Below are 21,116 nucleotides of genomic sequence, written 5' to 3' on the forward strand. Positions count from 1 at the left end.
TACCGGTGGGATTTCATTTCTATTCAACGGGCAATTAAATTGCTCAAATTTAAGTTTAACATTTAGAATCGAGTCTCAAAATGTGTTTTCATTATGACTAATTTTAAAGCAATCATGACCTTATTGTATCCTTCCATAGCAACCTTATGCCTTATGCAGAAGAGGGACTCAGTACCTATGAGGCAATTTGAACATGTAAAATGGTTCTTGAGAGTTGGGGAAATCTATACTTGATCCCTATCCAGTGGGATTGTCATTTAATTCCTTTTGCCCTCCCCCAACTCCTTGCAGATCTTAAATACCCTAAAATTTAGAAAATTTCCAAGTTTTCCATCCTGAATGTGAATGTCAGAGGAAGACTGAATGAGTTGGCATGATGAATCTGACCCTAGGTGGATTACTTTCTTCCTGTTGGCATTTTCTATTCTTTTTTTGCTTATTACATCTACAATTGTTTTCTCCGGAAGAGCAGTTTAAGTGACTAAGGCTACATATCTTTGTTAAAATGGACTTCCAATAGAAAGGAAAATGCAAATGTCATTGGGAAAATGTCAAGAATGACAATTTACCTCTTTTATTTTTTTCCAACCATTAGAAGCCAACTTGCGTCATATACCTGTTAGTTGTGACATTCACATACAGGAACAAAAATAAAGGTTTATTTTATTATGGCTTCAGCTCCCATGCAAACTTCTTTAAACTACTCAATTGTCACAAGTATCTGGCTCCCAAACACATTTCAGAATATTTCAGGGCATGTTGATGGGTATGTTTTCAGAACGTTAGACCTATTAGTGACCTTAGTGATAAATAAACCAGATTTCCTATATAGTAGAAAAGAGCTCCAAAAATCTAAAAAAAAAATCTTTATCAACTGAGTTTAGGAGATGAGCATAGGTGTCAGAAGGCATAGCTCAGCTGTTTACTAGCTGTGTGACTTGGGGGGAAGTTACTTTACCTCTCTGAACCTCAGTTTCTATATTTGTAAAATGGAGGCAATAGTAACACTCAGCAGGGCTGGGACTAGGGTGAGGCCATAGGGATGCCTGCTTACTTCACAGGAATTTTAAGAGGATTTAATAGGATAAAGTGTGTAAAAATACTTTGTACAGTGATGGTGCATAATATATGCTCAGAAATGATACCTGCTGTTCTTACCCTATCTTTCAGAAGTCATCACCACCGTATTAGGTAGCAACAATCTCCCAGCTAGTCAGGACATCTGGCAAAGAATGCTGCGACTGGGGTGCTGTAGAAAGAGCTGAAGTGTGCCTAAGACATCAGCAGGCTTCAGGCTTGGGGAGCCCCCATATTTTAACCGAAATGCAGGATTGTGCCCATTTAGGTCTTGGGTAGGCTGCTGACAGCTTCACTGCTTCCCTACCACATTGCCTGTTTCAGCCACATCCCTGATTTTATTCATCTGCTTTTCCTCTTGCCAACAACTTCTAAATCACCTTTTACAACTAAGACAAGAGGCAAAATCAAGTGCTAAAGTAACTGCCCCCAAATGTCACAGCTCCACAGCTAGGTCTTAGCAGAGTTAACCTCACAGCATGTCCTAGTAGAAGGAGCCTCTGGAATGTGATTTCCCAGCTTGCTCCTTGGAGCAGTAGGGGTTCTGAAGTGCTTCCCTAGTGGACTCCACCGCCCCTGCTCCAACTGTAGCAGCTCTGCACTTATTGACATGTTGCTCAGCCTCTCTGGACTTTAGCTTCTGCATCTGTAAAGTGGGCATATTCAGAGTACCTATCTCATGGAGGTGCTATAACAATTCTGTGAAATGAAACATATAAGGTGCTTGGAAAGGAGAGTGGCACATAGTAAGCTTCTGTGGAAGATTTTGCTTATACAGAGAGATTCCAACTTTAAAATATTTGAACAACCATTGGTGATTCAGACACCCTTTGATGGACAAGGCAAATGAGACATGGAGTCAACAGCTCCTTCTTCCACCTCTGCCCCCATCAAATCCTCCCCCACGTTCTCTCTTTGGGTACCAGACCTGAACTTATCTGCTGCTCTGTGTTCAAGGGGGAATCAGAGCTGGGTGAGCTAGCTGACTCACGGAGCTGTCCCAGGGCCCTTTGCTCACATGCTCCATTTCCTCTCTTTAGCTGCTCAGAGGCAGCCCCACCCGGCTGACACACCACAGTGCCTGGGACCCTGCAACAGCGCATTTGAGATCCAAGCTCCTTTATGTGGCTTAGAAAGCTTTATACTATCTGGCCCCTACTACTCTTTTCCATCACAACCCCCTCACTCTCTCTGCTTGAACCACACTGACCTTTTCTCTATTCCTTAAAACAAACGAAGCCAACTCCTATTGGAGGGCTTTTGCACCTGCTCCTCCCTCTGTCTGAGATGCTCTTCCTCTAGATCATCCCATGGCTCCCATGTACTTCACTCAGGTTCAAATGTTTACCCTCATAAGAGCCTTTTAAAACCCCATTTCTCATCATTCTCCATCTCCTCATCCTGCTTTATTTTTCTTCCTAGTGTCATCATTACTTATACTTTACATATGTATTTGTAGTTTTTTATGGGTTTGGTTTTGGCTTTTCTTCCCAGCTAGAATGTAAACTCCATGAGAATAGAAATTCTTTATGATTTGTTTCCAGTTGTGTCCTCAGGACCTAGAATGTGCCTAGCACACAGTAGGCCCTCAATAACTATTCAGTGAATGAATGTACAAATGGTAGCCTTCCCCTTTGGCCAAAGCATGCCTGCATTATGCTTTCTGGGTAAAAGTTAAGAGGGAACTTGAAGATCCCTTGTCTTCCTTGAGCATCGCTTTTGGGAGATGATAAGGGCCCAGATACCATTCAGATGCAGACCCAAGAGTTTGGTTTGGGAACGAGATCAAGCTCTTGGCTGCTAGGAACACGCAGATACAGGTGTTTTCAGGAAGCCACAAGGCCCCACTTTGAAGCTTGATTCTCCACTGCAAGGCCCCCATACCCACAAGGAGATGTGGCTACAGTGGACCAATGTGTAGGATGCAGTCAATTACATGGGTAAAGGCACAGGCTTTGGAGATAGACAGGCTTATGTTTGAGTCCTGGCTCTTTCAGCTACGTGATTTTAGGCAAATTATTTGACAGTCTGAGCCTCAGTTCCGTCACGTGTAGAATAGGGATAATTATATCTTCATCACAGGGCTGGAGGAATAAAATGAGACCATGCATGTCAAATGCTTAGTACAGTGCTCAATGGACGGCAGCTATTATTAGAATTAATTAAGCAAAGAGAACCTCAGAGGAGGATAGTCAACCAGGGCGGGCCTTTCTCGACACAGAGGTGGATAACTGGAGTTCTGCCACAGTGAGGGCTCAGCCCAAGCAGGTGGGGTCAGCCTCCTTGCCTGGGGGACTCTTGCCTAATCTTACCTTCTCTGGCAACCCCCAACCCCCACGGGGCAGATGGGTTAGGCTTGCAGACACCTGGTCTAGCTTCATGGTCAGGAAGGCGACATAAAGAGATGGTGTCAGGAGCCTGTCCTGGTCACTGGCTCTTCAGGGTTGGGGGTCTCTGGTCTGAGACACTGCACTCCAAACACACCTTCCATTGGAGGAGAGGCCAGGCTGCTTCCGGGGAAGTGGTGTTTTCTGGCACTCGTGTCTAGCTGAGGGCACTGAGCCTGGCAGGGGAAGAAGATTCTGGCCTTCCTGATGACACTTGACTTCCTAAGCTTAAACCTCAGTGGAAAGGAGTCTTGTGTGTGACGCTCCTAGAAATACCAATTGCTGAGGGAGGTAGCTTTCAGCCAAAACGAGGGAAAGAGCTGTTTGCTTCTTCCTGCCAGTTTTCTCTGCTTCCCTTCAGCTGCCCGTCATGTATCTGACTGCCAGACTAACCCATCTGGAATACTGTTTTCTCCACTGTTACCACCCTGCTCAAGAATTTGCAATGGCTCCCTGTTTCCTCTGATTATTGGTGAGTAGCTTAACCTCTTGGGACCTCGATGTTCTCATTTTATAGAGGAAAGAGGTTGACTGGAAGGTTAGAGCTGCAGCTCTATGTGTGATTCTGTCCTTCTAGCAAATCAAGACCAAATTCCCCATGATTCCATTAAAGGTGCCTGTGATCCTGCCCACGCCATCAAATGAACTTCATACCCCAAAGCCCTAGAGCCTGAACCTTCCCACCAGGCAGGCTGCTCCTCTTTGACCTCAAACATCCTGCTCATGACCATTTCTGCGCACTGCCTTATTCTGTTCTTCCTATCTGGAATGTCTGCTTTGTCTGTGCTTCAAAACTTTGGTGCTAGAAGAGCAGAAGGGTTAAGAATAGAGATAAACCTGGTTTCTAGGCTCCACTTTACAACTTACTATCTGGATAATTAATCTTAGGCAAATCTCTGTGCTTCAGTGCTTGCAATGATAAACTAGAGGCAATGATAAACATAGGGTGAGGAGGCATGGCTGAGATAATGTGTGTAGCAGGCAGAGCACAGAGCCTGGCACAGGGCGAGCGCTCGGTAAATGGCAGTCGTTACTGCAGTTAGTCCAAAAGCCTCCGACTCCTCTCTGCCTCTCCAAATCGTGTCCATCAGCCTGGACCCCACTCAAGCCACATCTTTGCACTGAAGGTTTTTCTGTCCCCTGACCTCAACTCCTTCCAGCTCTTGGCTCTAGGGCCTGGTTAGGTGCTCATTAGACTGCCTTGCAGTGCCATAATGTTATGTGTGCATACCATCTTGCCACCTTGTAAGTGACTTACGTTCTAAGAGAAGAGAGGCCATGATTTTCATTTTTACTAGCTCCCAGGGTATTGATATAAATTTGGAGATCCTCAATAATTCCTTTTGAATTAAAGGTTTCAGATACCACATCCATGTTATCAATTTCCCAATTCCTAGCTTCACATTCGTCAAGACCTGAGGGTCTCCCCAGAATCGGTATTGAGGATGGCCCCATGCATTGTCAGTCATAGACTTCTTAAAAACCTGGCAACTCGAAACTATAAAACTCTTAGAAGAAAACGTAGGGTAAGAACTATATGACATTGGATTTGGCAATGATTTCTTGACTATGACACTAAAAACACAGGCTACAAAATTAAAAACAGATAAATTGGACTGCAATCAAAGTTAAAAACTTGTGTGCGTCAAAGGACAGTATCAAGAGACTAAAAAGGCAACCTATGGAATGGGAGAAAATATTTGCAAATTATATATCTGCTAAAAGGTTAATATCCAGAATATTTAAAGAACTCCTGCAATTCAACAGCAAAACCCCCCCAAAACCCAATTAAAAAGTAGACAAGGACTTCCCTGGTGGCGCAGTGGTTAAGAATCCACCTGCCAATGCAGAGGACATGGGTTCGAGCCCTGGTCCTGGAAGTTCCCACATGCTGCAGAGCAACTAAGCCCGTGCGCCACAACTACTGAGACTGCTCTCTAGAGCCCGCGAGCCACCACTACTGAGATCATGTGCCACAACTACTGAAGCCCGCACGCCTACAGCCCATGCTCTGTAACAAGAGAAGCCACTTCAGTGAGAAGTCTGCGCACCACAACGAAGAGTAGCTCCCACTCACCGCAACTAGAGAAAGCCCGCGTGCAGCAACAAAGACCCAACGCAGCCAAAATTAAATAAATTTTAAAAAAATATAAGGAAGAGAACTAAAAAATTGTTTTTTTAAAAAAAAGTAGGCAAAAGACTTGGAGTGATATTTCTCTAAAGAAGATATACAGGGGCTTCCCTGGTGGCACAGTGGTTAAGAATCCACCTGCCAATGCAGGGTACACGGGTTTGAGCCCTGGTCCTGGAAGTTCCCACATGCTGCAGAGCAACTAAGCCCATGCGCCACAACTACTGAGACTGCACTCTAGAGCTCATGAGACACAACTACTGAAGCCTGCATGCGTAGACCCTGTGCTCCACAACAAGAGAAGCCACTGCAATGAGAGGCCCGTGCACCACAACAAAGAGTAGCCCCCGCTCGCCGCAACTAGAGAAAACCCGCACACAGCAACGAAGACCCAATGCAGCAAAAAATAAATTAAATTAAATTAAATTTAAAAAAAGAAGATATACAGATGGCCAATAAGCATATAGAAAGATGTTCAACATCACTAATCACTAGAGAAATGCAAAACAAAACCACAATAAAGCACCACTTCACACCCATTAGGATGGCTATTATCCCCTAAACAGAAAATAACAAGTGTTGGCGAAGATGTGGGCAAATTGGAAATTCTGTGCTCTGCTGGTGGGAATATAAAATGGTGCATGCAGGTTCCACAAAAAATTAAAAATAGAATTACTATATGAGTCATCAGTTCTACTTCTGGGTATATACCCAATAAATAAATATGCATACGATGGAATATTATTCTGCCTTAAAAAAGAAGTCCTGTCACGTGCTACAATATGGATGAGACTTGAGGACATTATGCTAAGCGAAACAAGCCAGTCACAAAAGGACAAAGACTGTATGATTCCACTCATAGGAAGTACCTAGAGTAGTCAAATTCACAGAGACAGAGTAGAATGGGGGTTGCCAGGGGCTGGGGGGAGGGGAGAGTTATTTTTCAATGGATATAGTGTTTCAGTTTGGGAAGAATAAAAAAAGTCCTGGGCTTCCCTGGTGGCGCAGTGGTTGGGAGTCCACCTGCCGATGCGGGGGACGCGGGTTTGTGCCTCGGTCCGGGAGGGTCCCGCGTGCCACGGAGCGGCTGGGCCCGTGGGCTGTGGCCGCTGGGCCTGCGCGTCCGGAGCCTGTGCTCCGCAACGGGAGAGGCCACGACAGTGAGAGGCCCGCGTACCACAAAAAAAAAAAAAAAAAAAAAAGTCTTGGAGATGGATGGTGGGTGATAGTTGCACAAAAATGTAAATATGCTTAATGCCACTCAACTATATACGGAGGAGTGGTTAAAATGGTCAGTGTTATGCCCATGTATATTTTTACCACACACACACACACACACACACATACAAAATCTAAAAGTTTTTAGATAAAATTTAAAGACGTTTCCCTAGGTGCAGAGCTGTCCAAGGTGCAGAATTTTACCTTTCATTTCAGGGAGCTCACAACATTCTCAGGTTCATCGATGGACCAATTTAACAACCCCAATGTATGGTGAAGCCAGTCCCGTGAGCTCTGAGACATTCTTCAGGTCCCCAATGGCAATTCCTGCTCACTTATGCCCCCATCAGCAGCACTGGTCCCTGACTTCTAGATGACCTTCTTTGCAGGAGCCCACTAGGCCCCAAGGACAGGGGAAAAGGGGGCAGCTTGTTATTAATAAGTACAGCCACATCCTTAAAGGGACTCATGCTCTTATAGATTCCTATCTGCCCTCTCCTCTGAGAAGCCGAGGGTTAGAGTATAGCAGGCACAGGTTCCATTTGGGGTGGGGATGGCTGGAGTAGGGGGTCTCATGTAAGTAGAGCATCTTTAATGCTCCCTTCAGGCCACAGCCCCTCTCCAAAGGCCCCCAGGATGCTCGTGGGCCAGTTCAGCTCCTCCTATGGTATCAGGCTACAGTGCCTCCCATCGCATTGCAAAAAGCTGCCTTGGGTCGTAGCTTGCAAAGGAAGAGCTATTAAAACCTTTTCCATTTGTATTTCCTGCGTGGCCCTCCATCTGGAAATATCTTTTATCTGGCAACTTTTACAAAGCTGAATCTTGAAGGGGGTCCTGGCAGGTTTATGCTGGCCTCTCTATCACTCCAATAAGATATTTCCATCCTAACCTTCACCAGGGTCAAGGAATCATGACTTGGTCTTTAAAACAGGACTGGCATGGCATGGCAGCAATTCTTTCTGGCCCTGAGGCATCTTTTTAACCCTGAAAACACCCACTTGGGGGGCAAGAGCGAAATCTAGAAGATTACTATACGCACTCTCTCTCAGCTCAAATGTTACTTCTGCAGGGAAGCCTCCAGCCTCTCATGACTAGATTAGGACCCATCATTATATGATCTCACTCCCAGGTTTTTTTCCCTTTTTACTTATTTATTTAAGTATAGTTGATTTACAATGCCGTGTTAGTTTCTGGTATATAGCAAAGTGATTCAGTTATTTTTTTTTCAGATTCTTTTCCATTATAGGTTATTACAAGATATTGAATATAGTTCCCTGTGCTATACAGTAGGACCTTGCTGTTTATCTACTCACTCCCAGTTTGGATCACAATTGGTAATTCTATGTTTTGTGGTTGTGAAGTTCTGTTGAGCTCCCCCAAAGACTGCAAGCTCCTTCTGCTTGGAATTGAATCCAAGAGCCCTAGCACATAGTAAGTACCCAATAATTATTTATTGAAGGAATGAATGAATAAAACTCATCTTACCTGCCTCTCCACCAGTTACTTCAAGTCCAGGTTGAAAAATATCTTCTTTTCAGAACTGGTGTTACTGAAAGAAAAAGAGAAACTCTCTGGTAGGTAGCTAGAAGTAGAATGGGGGTGGGGAGGAAGAGTCCTTTATCTTCAGTTAGAGAAATGTTTCCACAGGTCCCTGATAAACTAGGGACAAATACCTCCAGGGCTCTGCGATAGCCTGAGTGTCCTCGATAGTGTAGCTGGGTGGTGCAGGCCGAGCTTTGGCATCAGGGCAAAGGGATGGATTCTAACGGTTTCTTCACTGGTTGAAAAGGCTGCTTCCTGCCCAACCTTTTTTTTCTTCCTTATGTACCAGCTCAGCTTATAACGTGAGGGAGCAGCCCCCTTCTCCAAATGAGTGGAGGCCAGTAGAGCAGGAGCGTGCTTATAGCTGCTGTTGGGCCCTTCAGTTGGATGGACCGGCTGCTCTGAGAAGGCGAGCGTCCTGTTTGTGCCTTACACTTTGCAAATCTCACATCCCTTTAGGTCTCAGAAATATGTCCCCCCCACTGCCCACTGAATTAGAAAGGGCAAGTAGCCAGGCTCCCTTTTGATAGGAAGGAAATTAGGCCAAAGCCCTTCCAAACCTGAAACCTGCCTAAACTAGAGTGCCGTAGGACATACATTCATTGGACTCTGGCATTCCTGCTCACAAGAAGGTCTTTTGAGAATTTATTTTTCAAGAGGAAGAGTTTTATTGGGCAAAAATCAACTTAGAGGCTATATTAACTGCCTACTAAGTGGTACTTGTTGGGTCTGTCTTTCGAGTAATTCAAACAGAAGATTATAGTTAGGAGTAGATGGGCCTATTGTTGTAAGTAATTGCTGCCTTTTATTGAGCACGTACTATGTGCCAGGAATCTTAAATCTTGTTTTCTGTCTTATTTTAATCCTAATATAACCTCCTGATATGAGTAGTAGTATTATTCCAATTTTACAGATAAGGCAACTGAGGGTCACAGAAGTTCAATAACTTGCTCCGGTCACACAACTACATAAGTGTAGGAAACGGGATGTGAACCTAGGTCTTCTGACCCTGTACCCTCACTCTTACTCACCGTGTCAGCCTTTCCCAAATTTCCTGCATTTGCTTGTTAACAACACATATTCGAGCCCACACAAAATCTACCAGATCAAAATTTCCAGGGGCTTCAGAAAGTCCCTGGACACCCAATCTAAAGTAGCCTTCTCCCCAGGCACTAACACAGCACTATTTTATTTTCATCACTGTACTGATCACTATCTGATATTTTCTCATTTATGAATTTACATATTGTTTTTCTTCCTCACTAAGTGACAAGTTCCATAAGTGCAGCGACAGGACGCCCAAAGTTTTATCTCCAGAATACTAAATGGGAAGTAGTACCTACTAAGTACTCAATACATATTTATTGAATACATTACTAGACATCGTCCAAAGCACTGTGTTAAGAAGGATTCTGAGTCTGGACCAAGGTTCGGGGGAAGAGAATTATTATTGGGTACTAGTGTCTCCCAAGGCCATGGGGTAGGGAGGTGTTGGCACACACGCCATGTAATTGCGATTCCAGGGAAAGAAACTCAATCCTAAGAAAATTATGTGCAAGATGACACAGCAAGTTAGTAGGAGAGCCAGGTATAATGTTGTCCCTTCCTTCATGGACCTTTATCTCTTACTTGGGAAGGTCAAAGTGAACGCATAAGTAATGGAGAACAGATACACGGTCAACAGCAAGGTGCTGAACAGAAATGCAATCAGACTGGTCGGATTAAGGATAAGCTGAAGTGGGAATAGGTATGGAAGTTTTTCTGGAGGAAGTAGAAATTGAGTTGCCTCTAAATGAGTAAATACCTGGGTATTTCCTTTGTGTCAGACTTGTACTGTGAGCTTTACCTAGAGTGGGGTTTCTCACACCCCTTACAACACCCTAATGGAGTAAGTACTGTGTTCATAACTTTATGGATAGGGAAAGTGAGTCACAGAAAGGCTAAGGAACTTGTTCCAGGTCACAGAGCTTAGAAGTGAGTAGGGATTAACAGCCAGTGGTTTCAAAGCCACTTCTCCTAAACACCTGGTGAGTGAAGCAGGTGTGGCTGGTAGGAAAAAGCCTGAGCAAGGGTCTGGGTGTGGGATCAGGAGTCTGAGGTGCTGTTCTGGGGCAGTGATGGAATAAAGACATGTTCAAGTTGCCTTTTCCTGGAATATTGTTGTAATGCAACTCAACGACCAGTCTGCCATTCCCTCCTGTTTAAAGGCAATGCATGTCCAAACACACCACCCCTGCCATGATCACAAGTGACTCAAAGGTTTATTACCGACTCAGACATTGGCAAAGTGAGGGAAATCCCAGGCGAGGGGCCCACTGAAAAGAGGGCTCCCCATCATCTTCAGAGGGAGAACGTATGGTCCTGGGGACACAGATACAGGACAGGAACCCACCTGTTGCAGAATGCCGGGAGGTGGTAGAGGGGAGAGATTAATTATCACTTATTAACATACTTGGCTGTGGGCTGTACTGGCTTTTCGTGGCCACTTCAGCACGTAAAGTCCACTTTCTGGCAGAAGGGTCCCTGTAACAAGGTCACCCCAGGATGCAGGGGATATCCAGGAACTAGGGACTTCAGGGTGCTTTGTATAAAATTTGGTTTTCGTTTGGCGGTGCATCTGTTGGGCTATTTAGATTACTTTTCCTGCATTGTTTATCCACACAAAATGTGAAATTCCCTGGAGGGCACATACTCCTCTTGGGCAGTCAGGACATCATTTGGAGCTAGTCTGTTATCTGCCACCCTGGCCCCTGGCAGTTAGGCTTTTTGGCCTTCAGTGAAAGCCTCAAGTGCTGCCACTGTTTACGTTACACTGTGAATGTCACAAGGTTCTGATAGAATCTTGGACATTTCCTCTGCTGCATCTGCTATTTTCCTTGTGTAACCGAGCCTTTAGTCCCACTCCTCCAGCCCAAATGTCACTCTTATGCCTAGGGCGATGGGTAGGGAAATGCTTATCACCTTTGCCTGGGGACTGTGAACAGCAGGACCCCATCATGGGGTGGCTGGAAAATGTTAAGAAGGTCCGTGGAGTTAGCAGAGTGTGCGTGTGAGTTTAAGGAGTTGGGACATCTGGAGGGCGTCGTCTAGGGTAGGGCACCGGTGAACCAGGTTCCTTCTGGGTCTTCTGATCACTCATGTTCCTTTACTCTCTGGGCCAGCGGAGGGTTATGCCTCCCGTCATGCTGTGAGGGCCTAGGAAGGTATCAACATAGGCCTGTGGATTTGGATAGATGCATGATCTGGACTCATGGGCCAGGGACCAGACACGACAACCTCAGTCAATGTCCTGTCCATCAGGTCCTGGATAAGACAGGGCAAGACCCAGGAGCCTAGACCAGTAGCATTAGTGTTGGTGGTTTTGTGGGCCTTCTTCATGAGCCTTGGGTCCTCTGGCATGAGGTGAATAAGGAAGTGGCTTGCTCATGGGGGCTGAGTGCACCCAGTGGCTGGGCCTCTGGGATGCAGTCTTGACCATACGTACATACAGACTAGCCTGGAGATGGCCTTAAGCAGGAGGTTTGCTTTAGGAAGTCCAGGAGGGGAAGTTTTCGCCACAGCGGTAATGGGCTTCATTGTGCGCAGCGGGGAAGGTGGGGAGGAGAGAGGTATGAGTCTGGAGGTCTGTGGTGTTCACTCTTTTGGGTATGTGGTACATGCTGAGTGGGGGAATCCCCTGAGGGGAAGATGCCTGTGTTCCGGCAGGGGGCACCTTGGTAGATGATGTGGGTAGCTGGGTAGTCATCTTCTGAGATGGAGTGGTTGTCTGGGCCGCGGTCATCACCTGTAATGAGGTGGTAGGCTCCCTGAGCCAGGCCTCAGAGGCATAGATTGACATTGGCAAGGCTGTCACAAAGGTGTACAAGGTGGAAGGAGTGGTCGAAGTCACGTGTAGCTATGTGCTGGGCAGCCAGCTGGGCATCATAACTATGGTGGAGGTAGCCTTTGGGGGGCACTAGAATGCAGGACCACATTCCTGTTTGTTTTTCCTGATGGCTGCTCAGGATGATGTAATATGTTTGGCCTATGGTATTGTGGAAGAAGAGTGGTACACTCCAAACATAGGGATGACAGTGTGGGTGCAATATTGCCCAGGTGTCCTGGCATTGAGTAGGAAAACTCTGTCCCAGACCACGGCTATATCAACCATAACAAGCATAGCCAGCTAATGATAACCTAAAGGTTCAACAGTAACAATTTTTTTTTTTTTCCGGTACGCGGGCCCCTCACCGCTGTGGCCTCTCCCGCCGCGGAGCACAAGCTCCGGACGCGCAGGCTCAGCGGCCATGGCTCACGGGCCCAGCCGCTCCGCGGCATGTGGGATCTTCCCGGACCGGGGCACGAACCCGTGTCCCCTGCATCGGCAGGCGGACTCTCAACCACTGCGCCACCAGGGAAGCCCAACAATAACATTTTCAGGTTTGTAGGCGCTACAGTGGTATTTAAGGTTGCCCATTTATAATGCTAGGGGGCATCTGTATCCCACAGCTACGAGTGCCTGTCCTTGCTTCAGCATCAGGTGGTGGGAACAGAAAGCCTCAGGAATACTATTTTAGAATATCGGTGTTGGGGCCCAGGATCTCTTTTGCTTTTCTCCAAGATCCACATGGTGGTAGGTGTCAGTCCAAGGGCCTTCCCTGGGAGAAGGACCTGAAATTAGCCAGCCTATAAATTCATCATAAATTCCACCATGGGGGATGTTTTAGGGGATGGTGGTGCCTGTTCGCCAGGCTGGAAGAAGCACAGTATCAGGGATTTTGCTGTTCCGTGTAGCGCCAGCGGGTCCCAGTTTATGATCTGCCCTCAGACCAGGCACCAGTCCTTTGTGGACTGAGCGCAGATTGAAAGGGGATAGAAGAATGGGGGATGGAGAGATCTTGGGACAGAGAGTTGGATGTAGGAATTCATGACTTGAGCCTGGATCTCCCATTAGAACCAGCAAAGTCAAAATAAGGACATTTTGTTATGGGTGAGGGGCCTATAGGGGCAGGTATCAGGGGAGATAAGAGCAGTGAAAGAAAAGTGATTTGGGAAACCATATGCCATTTTGTAGCTTTAAGAGAAGACCCATTATCACGGAATTCATGATATTGCAGCATGGTGGGAAGGGTGAGCCAGTAATAGACAGGTGTCATGTCCGCCGTGGCTGGAGCATACAATGGCTCAGGGAATCTGGGGTAAGGTTCCTCTGCAGTCAGTTTGTCTTTGGGAGTGTGGTTAGGCTTCTCAGTCATTCTGCTGGGAGTGACAGAGTGCACCTGACTCTCTCCCTTAGTATTTAATATTTCTGGGAGAGCAGTAGAATATGGGTGGGAAAGGTAAATGTGGCATCATACTGGAGATGGTCTTGAATATCAGCGTCTAAGAACGTGAACTTAATGAGCCGTTAGTCCTTTGCAGACTTTTGAGCAGGGAAGGGGTGTGACTGGATTGTACTGGGGCTGGATTGGTGTGGGAGAGGCAGGAGGTGCCTTTGCTCTTTCCCTCGCCCTGGAATCTTATTCTCCAGATGCAGGTTCTCCTTATTAGAAAAGCCTTCCTTCATCCCCTGAATAAGACACTGACACCCTGACTGCCCACTTCCTTCCACACAGCTAATACACCATCCAACACCCTGTTTACTGGCTTATTTGTTTAGTGTCTATCTCTCCCTCTCTAGTTTGCAGGTGCCATTCAGACAAGAGCAATGTCTGTTTTGTTCACATCTACGTATCTCTAGGGCCTAGAACAGTTCCCACCATGTCTTAGGGGCCCAATAAACACTTACTGAAAGGATGAATAGAGTGTATTGTCGTCCTCCTTCGATGAAAGGGGAAACTAACGCTCAAGAGGGGTAAGCAACTCATCCAGACAGGGCAGCCAGTGGTTGCCAAAGCCAGGATTCGAGCCCAGAAAAGCCTGACTACAATGACTGCTCTTTCCATTAGGGTACAATACTCCCAAGGAGACTTAGACCTTTGTAACTGAGAAGAAGGGTCTTTAATAAACAGAAATGGGAACCTGTCTGGAAGAAGAGGGTTAGGTGGTGATGGAAGAGAGATGACAAATCCATTTTGGACTCTGTGCTCCTTGGAGTCCAAGAGGACATGAGAGTCCCCGTATAGCCATCTGAGCATGTCCTGTGTGCCAGGTGCGGTGCTGGACACCAAGGATTTAAAGGTAAACAAGGCATGGTCTCCACCTCGAGGAGCTCACCCTGTAGAGGTGGTGTGTCAAGGGCCTTACTGAATTCAGGCAGGAGGAGGGGCCCCCGCCCCCTGGAGCATGAGACAGGCATGCAGCTGCACTCCCTCGGCCGGGCACTGGCTGAGCAGCAGCTCATGGTCCTGTTCATCTGTTCAACAGAGTCACCGAACACGTGGGTTGTGCGAGATGAAGTGGTGACGTTAGAAATACAGAAGCGGGTCAGACAAGGGCCCATCCTCAGGGGCACACAGAAGTGAGAGCGCACAAATCCTTCACTGTTATTCATTCATTCACCAGCTAGAAAAGGAGTGCTTCCCATGTGCCAAATACTCCTAGACTCTGGGTATAAAACAATGAACCGAGTAAGCATCATCCCTATATTCAAGGAACTTACATCAAGTGGTAAGTAATTATATGGGGTATTATTGTTACTGTTATTAATAACAACAACGATGGCTGACAAGGGCTAAGTGCCAGCCACTTCCATGATTTATTTCATTTCTTCCTCACAATGACCCTATGGTCACCCCAATATGACAGATGAGGAAACTGAGGCTGCCATCTCCCTAAAGTCTATGGTTTTCTGGGAGCACGAAGGAGAGCATAACTAATTTTACTGATAAAGTCAGAAAAGGCTTTACAGAATTTTTCAGTGGGCACCTAAGGAAGTATGGGTTTCCCCTAAGCAAAACAGTGGGGCAAGAATCCGGAACAATGAAAGCATAATACCTGCTTCAAAGGGTAGTTGGAAGAAGCCAACAAGATACATAAAACCCTGGCAAGAAGTACATACTCTCAAACGTTTGCCCCCTTTCCCCATCCCCTGTGGTGGTAGGAACACGTGACAACTTCCTCCATGCACCTGGGTTTTTAGAAGAATACAGGTCATCATCCCCGTGGAGGCCACTCCGTGCCGATCCCTGCTCTCAGTTCAGAGTTGAAATGTGTTTGTAAATGCTGGACAGGGCAGTGGCCCCACCTCTTCATTGTGTAAGGTCGTTATGCAAATACGTATATGTATGTGTGTGTGCGCTCGCGTGCGCGCGCACACACACACATACACACACACACACACACACACACACGGGGTTGCTGGGGAGTTCATGGTAAACACCAGCCTCTCTTTGGGATCAAAATAACTGAGCAGTCTTCTTTGTGGCTGGTGTAGAGGAACACATTACATGAGTGAATTAGCAGTTCCTCACGACATTGTAATCACGGGGCACACACACAGAGCGCCTGACTCACCGTGGGACCCTTCCAAGTCACAGCCCATGAGCAGACGCTCTTCCTTCCTCGCGGAGAGAAGCCAGAGTGCCAAGTACACCCGGGGAAGCTTGAGGGCTCGTGCTCCCTTCAGAATAGTTTTATTTTAAAAGCCAAATCTAATGATCACTTCATCTGGCTCCTCGAAGAAGAGAAAAGTTCCCTTGCAACACTCCATTCATCGGAGAGTTAATCAGGCCTACTCACCCGCAGAGGATGTAACCCTGGTGGCTCCCCCAGTCAGGTCTAGGCCGCCTGCCCCCCGGACGCCTTCTCAGCTAATTGCCCTGCTTCGCACCTGTTCCTTCTTGGGAGGCCCTGGCAACCTAGGGCCTGGTGCCTGTGCCACCTCCTCTCTCTGCCAGGACATCGGCAGGCCCTGTGGACAGCCAGGCCCCCCTCCACGGCCTGGGGCTGAGGGGGGGTTTCCTTTGCCCTTCTGCTCGAGGCCAGTTGCTGTTCTTTGGGGGTGTTGCAAGCCCATGGCTTGGAGGCTGGGCCTGTGAGCCGCCTGGGTGTCTGTCTGACAGGGTGGAGCATGGTTCCTGCAGTGAGCTCTCACACCACATGTGCTCTATGTGCATCTCCCCTGCATCTTCAGGGCAGGGCCACTCTGCTGCGCAGACAGCAACTGCTGGATGGCCCAAGTCCTAACTCAGACCCTCCTTCTCTGGCTCAGAAAGTGGAAAAGACTTATGATCTACAGCTCTGACCCAGCTCCAACAGACCCTCCGATTCCAAGAAGCCATCCTTGACCCTGTGCACGCATAGCGCCCTCTCCTCTACTAGGGCTCCTCCCTTTGAACTTCTCCCTGCACTTTCGGCCCGTAAGTAGCTACTTTTCCCTCTTGCTCAATGCGGCACCATATTATTCCAGTACAGGGATGCTGCAGGCTATACTAGAAAGTTCAGAGGCTCACACAGACTTGGATCTGAATCCTGGCTCAGCCACTTACTAGCTGGCTCAGAACCTCAGCACCCTCATTTCTAAAACCGGGACAAGAGTACCCACCTTGCAGGGTTGTTGGGTGGATTCAATGAGATAAGGCAAGGAAACCGCTTGTGTCAATTGAGGCGAGTGCCAATGCTTCATGACCCATTGCAGTATTGTCTTCCCAGCAGTAATTTCAGGGTATGGATTTGATCATCTCTTAATTGGATGTGTAATTCTAACTTGGTTCTTGCTTTGAACCCCTCAGGGCCTGGAACAGCTATAGGCATAGAGAAGTCACTCATAAGTAGTTGTTTCTGTATTGGCTGAATAAAAGAGACTCCTGACTCCTGTCTCTCCATCCTTTATCTTCACCACAAGGCTGCCATTAGCAGCTCTCCTGGCCCGGCCTCTTTGATCCTGGGCTTTGGGGTCACACTAGGCTCTCCCTTCTTTGTGCCCCAACCCATAGTGAGCTCACCAGCTCCTGAGGTCCTGGCTTCCATGCTATTGTTGCTGTCCCCTGAAATGGCTGCTTCCCCACAAGGGCCTTGTCTGTCACCTGCTTCCCCCGTCTGCGTTGTCTATCTGCTGGGCCAGGCCCCACCCCAGGGTGACAGCTCACTAGGCCTCACCCCCAAGTCTTTTCCAAGCATTAGCAGCCCACCCTGGTCCAGAGATATCTTTCCTAGCTGATCTCTCACAGTACCTCCTACCTTACAATTGGGAGCTTGTCAACACCCCGGCCATCATTCTTGCTGCAGCAGCTGACAACACAGGTGCCTGCCGAGGCTGCTCTGGGAGAGGGAAGCAAAATTATTTTAGTGGTGCAGGTGGTGTTGGGCACAGGAGTTGGAATCTAGGTGAATCTGAATCTAGTCCAGCTTCCTGGTTCTGTAAGCAGGTGCCTCATCCTCTTTGGATCTGCAGCAACAAGCACAGCGCTGGGCATACAGTAGGTACTTAATAAATGAACACATGTGAATTGAAAAGGCCAAGGACACGTTTTTTTAAGCTATAGCAGATTCCCTTTCTCAATGCCTGTTGATGTCCAATTCATTTCTTTCTCTTGCAAATAAGAAATTTCTCTTGCAAACAAAGTTAGTTCATGACTAATCTCTCATAATATTTTCTTTCCTTTACTTCTGTGGTTAAAAATAAATTTATATCAGAAAAGAGAGAGATCTGATACCTTGTTCTTCCCTCTTCCATCTTCTCTAAATCTTAGGATCATGACGAGGCTCTCTGAAATTCAGGGACAGTTTCAGAAACTGGCGCTGATGAAGGAAATATGACACAATCGAACATTTTTCTTATCTGGCAGTGTGGTCTGGTGGTTTGCAGGGGGGTTCTGCAAGTCGGAAGTCTGGCTTTCTATTTCTGGGGCTTAAGGGAAACCATGTAACAACAGTCATTACAGCCCCCCTCACTCTTGCTTTCTCTTTCTCTTGTTCCCTGTAATGAGCCCTAAAGGGAATGGCTTAGCCACGGCAGTCAGTATTTCAACCAGGAAAGGAAGCGTACCACCCTTCTGGCCCCAGCTTCAGCCTTGCTTGAGGCTGTGAGGGTTAGTGGTGAAAAGATGAAAGATAATCCAGAGAAATGGAAAGTGAGGGTGATGTACCGGAGAGTGGTTTGGGGCTGAGAATCTGAAGACGCAGTGATGACTGGCTTAACCACATCAGACTAAACCTTTTCTCCTACTACAACCTGAGAGCCTGAAATCGCCAGGGCTCTGGGCAAGGGTGTGTTGGGGGTGGGGGAGTGGGGGAAGAGGAGATTTTATTTGGCTAAGGAGCGCCCTGTGTGCCTGGAAAAGGAGATGGGAAATTAACGTGCTTTGCCTTCTAGGGAGCAAATTCAGAAGTGGGGAATTGGGAAACTCCTTTTATCTGAAGTAGAAAAGTGGGAAGAGAGAGGGAGAAAGAAACAAAGTGACAATGAACTGATGAAACCAGAAAGGGACAAAAAGAAGAGGAGGGAATTAAGATGAGATCCTTGGAGGGCAGAGGACTACGAGAACACACTCTCTTTACTGCTGGCCTAGGAGAGTTTATGTAGTGGCTTGGGAAGGGCCTCCTAATGGGGTTTTTGTGTCAAACCAGCCTAACAGAGATAGAAGCACAAATCTCCTAAGAATTCTACTGTACTCCAGACTTCAAAGTACATCAAGATTTGAACAGCCTCGAATTTGGTAGAAAACTTTCAGCACTTGATTGATCAAATTCTCCCACTGTAACTATGCAAGTTCTGGGACTATATCTAGAAAGAACAGGGCCAGTTGGGGAAAAATAGTCATTTTAACATGCCATTTCCTTCCCCATTTCTACCCCGCTGATCTTTAGGTCTCAATTCCTGCTACTGTAGTTGTTGTTTTACCAACCAGGAAGCTATGAGACCTTTTGGGTTATCTTTAGACTGACACCCTGCAGCAAGTTTTAGGCTGAGCCTTGGGCTGGGCGATCAGAAGGCATTTGTCATGGGCTGACTATTGCTTTGAGGTTCTCTCTACAGGATGATTCAAATATATTTTCCCAGTTAGCTGTACGTGCATTTTGCAGAGTCTCAGATTATGGTGGGAATATGGTGTTTTATGAGCTCCCAGTGGTGACACACAGAGAAGGAGGTTCTATTGTGTGATTTGAAGAAAAAAATGCCTCTGGAGGGCCAACACTAAGAAAGGGCACTAGCTTTGTAGTTAGAAAAACCTGAATTTGAATTCTGGCTCAGCCCTTTACACAGGCAAGCCACCTCCTCTCTCCACCTCCACTTCTCCCTCTCAGTGGAGATTATAAGGTCCTCTCCAGGCTGTTGTAAGGATTTAATAAGATATAGAATTGGTATGATTCCTGGCACATGGTAAGTTGTAATTTATTGCCCCTCTGTCCCAAAGTGCCACCTGAGACTTAAATTTTAAAAATTAAAAAGAGGTTTTCACTGTGGAGATTTCTCTCCAGTCTATTGATGTTTACGGAGGAAAAAGCTTTCAATTGCCAAAGGCTATGGAAGTGGTAGAACCTGTTTTCGGACAGTGATCAAGACCAGGGATATCCTCCTGTTAAGTGGAGGCCACCAAATGCTAAGCAAGGACCCCACGCTGCTCTACTAGACAGCAGCAAAGAAAGAGCAAAGCACTTGTGTCATTTTCTTTCCAATGTGTTACCATCTTTATGTAATAGACAAAGTAGCTTAAGCTGGGTCCAGACTGGTTGGAAGCAGTCTGGAGGACCAGTGGGGCACCCTCCCCGCCCCAGGATTTAATTACCTGCAGGACCAAACTACTTCTCAGAAGACGACTTGTCCCAGGGAGAGGCGAAGTTGAGGGACATTTGTCTCATTCAAGGACAGTGGGTAACAGTGGAGAGAGGGCAGAATTATTTCTGAGGACAACTGTGGCACCCACAGTGGAGTCCTAGAACAAGAGAGCTATAATTAGAGAGCAACTGAAAGTAGAATCAAGGGTTTTTCACTGAAATATCTAGGGGATAACAACACACAAGACTTTGGGGTCAGCTCCTCGGCTATGAGCAAAGATGGCACTGGTAGCTTCAAAACATGGTTGCCTTAGCTTGGGCAGCAGCATGGTTTTGTTTTGTTTTGTTCACTGATTTCCTTCCTAGTGAAGTTAAGATTTATTTAAGTTTTATTTTGGGGCAATTAAAATATTCATATTTTATGAGACGGCAAAATACATCCTGAAAACTGTAACCCCAGTGCTCTGATTCGCTACTTCTCCAAATCAGAGCGATGTTGCATCTATTTATAAAAAGCAGATTATAATTGCCGTAGATACCAGTATTTTGCCAAGATTCATTAATATTAATCTGAAAAGATTATGTACTGAAAATGGCAACATGTGTAAGGAAGCTACACCCAATTTTGATGTCATCTGATACACATTTGTTCACTTGTTCAACACATTAATTGAATGAATGCCTATTACGTGCTGAGTTGGACATCAGTGTGTTTGTTGCAGACATCAGTCCCGTTAATACATGTGAGTCCACAAGAAATATCCCTAGGAATTTTTTCCCGAAACTATTTTAGGGGGACATGTGATGGACCTGGAACCCCTACAGAGCTGGAGCCAAGGGAGCCAATCAAATCCTAACTGGTTACAACACCCTGTGACCCTGTTTTATCAGCAGGCTTAGACACGTGATGGTTTAGATCCATGATACTCATCTGTAACAAGAATTGGCTCAACCAGGTGATTTCTAAGATCTATATTTTGTTTAAACCTCTACAAACTGAAACTCTAAGTCCTTAAAGTAAGCAGTAACAAATTACTAACCAGGCATTTTAAAAGCAGCTTATATTCATTTGGGATCCAGTTAGATGGCTTTGGAGGATCAGTTTCTAAAATGCTCCACACGTC

At 46.4% G+C, this 21,116-nt stretch overlaps 1 long non-coding RNA gene across 1 annotated transcript; it reads right to left on the reverse strand.

Annotated features, from left to right (window-relative positions):
* Positions 1–8,310: 8,310 nt before the first annotated feature.
* LOC141279270 (uncharacterized) lies at positions 8,311–18,029 on the reverse strand. The gene is made up of 4 exons (XR_012333242.1): positions 17,931–18,029; positions 17,455–17,535; positions 16,820–17,018; positions 8,311–8,362 (listed from the first exon to the last, which is right to left on the reverse strand). It is a non-coding gene; the product is annotated as an uncharacterized lncRNA (long non-coding RNA).
* Between the last annotated feature and the right edge of the window lie 3,087 nt (positions 18,030–21,116).

This window comes from Tursiops truncatus, chromosome 8 (genome assembly GCF_011762595.2).
Source record: "Tursiops truncatus isolate mTurTru1 chromosome 8, mTurTru1.mat.Y, whole genome shotgun sequence".
NCBI lineage: Eukaryota > Metazoa > Chordata > Mammalia > Artiodactyla > Delphinidae > Tursiops > Tursiops truncatus.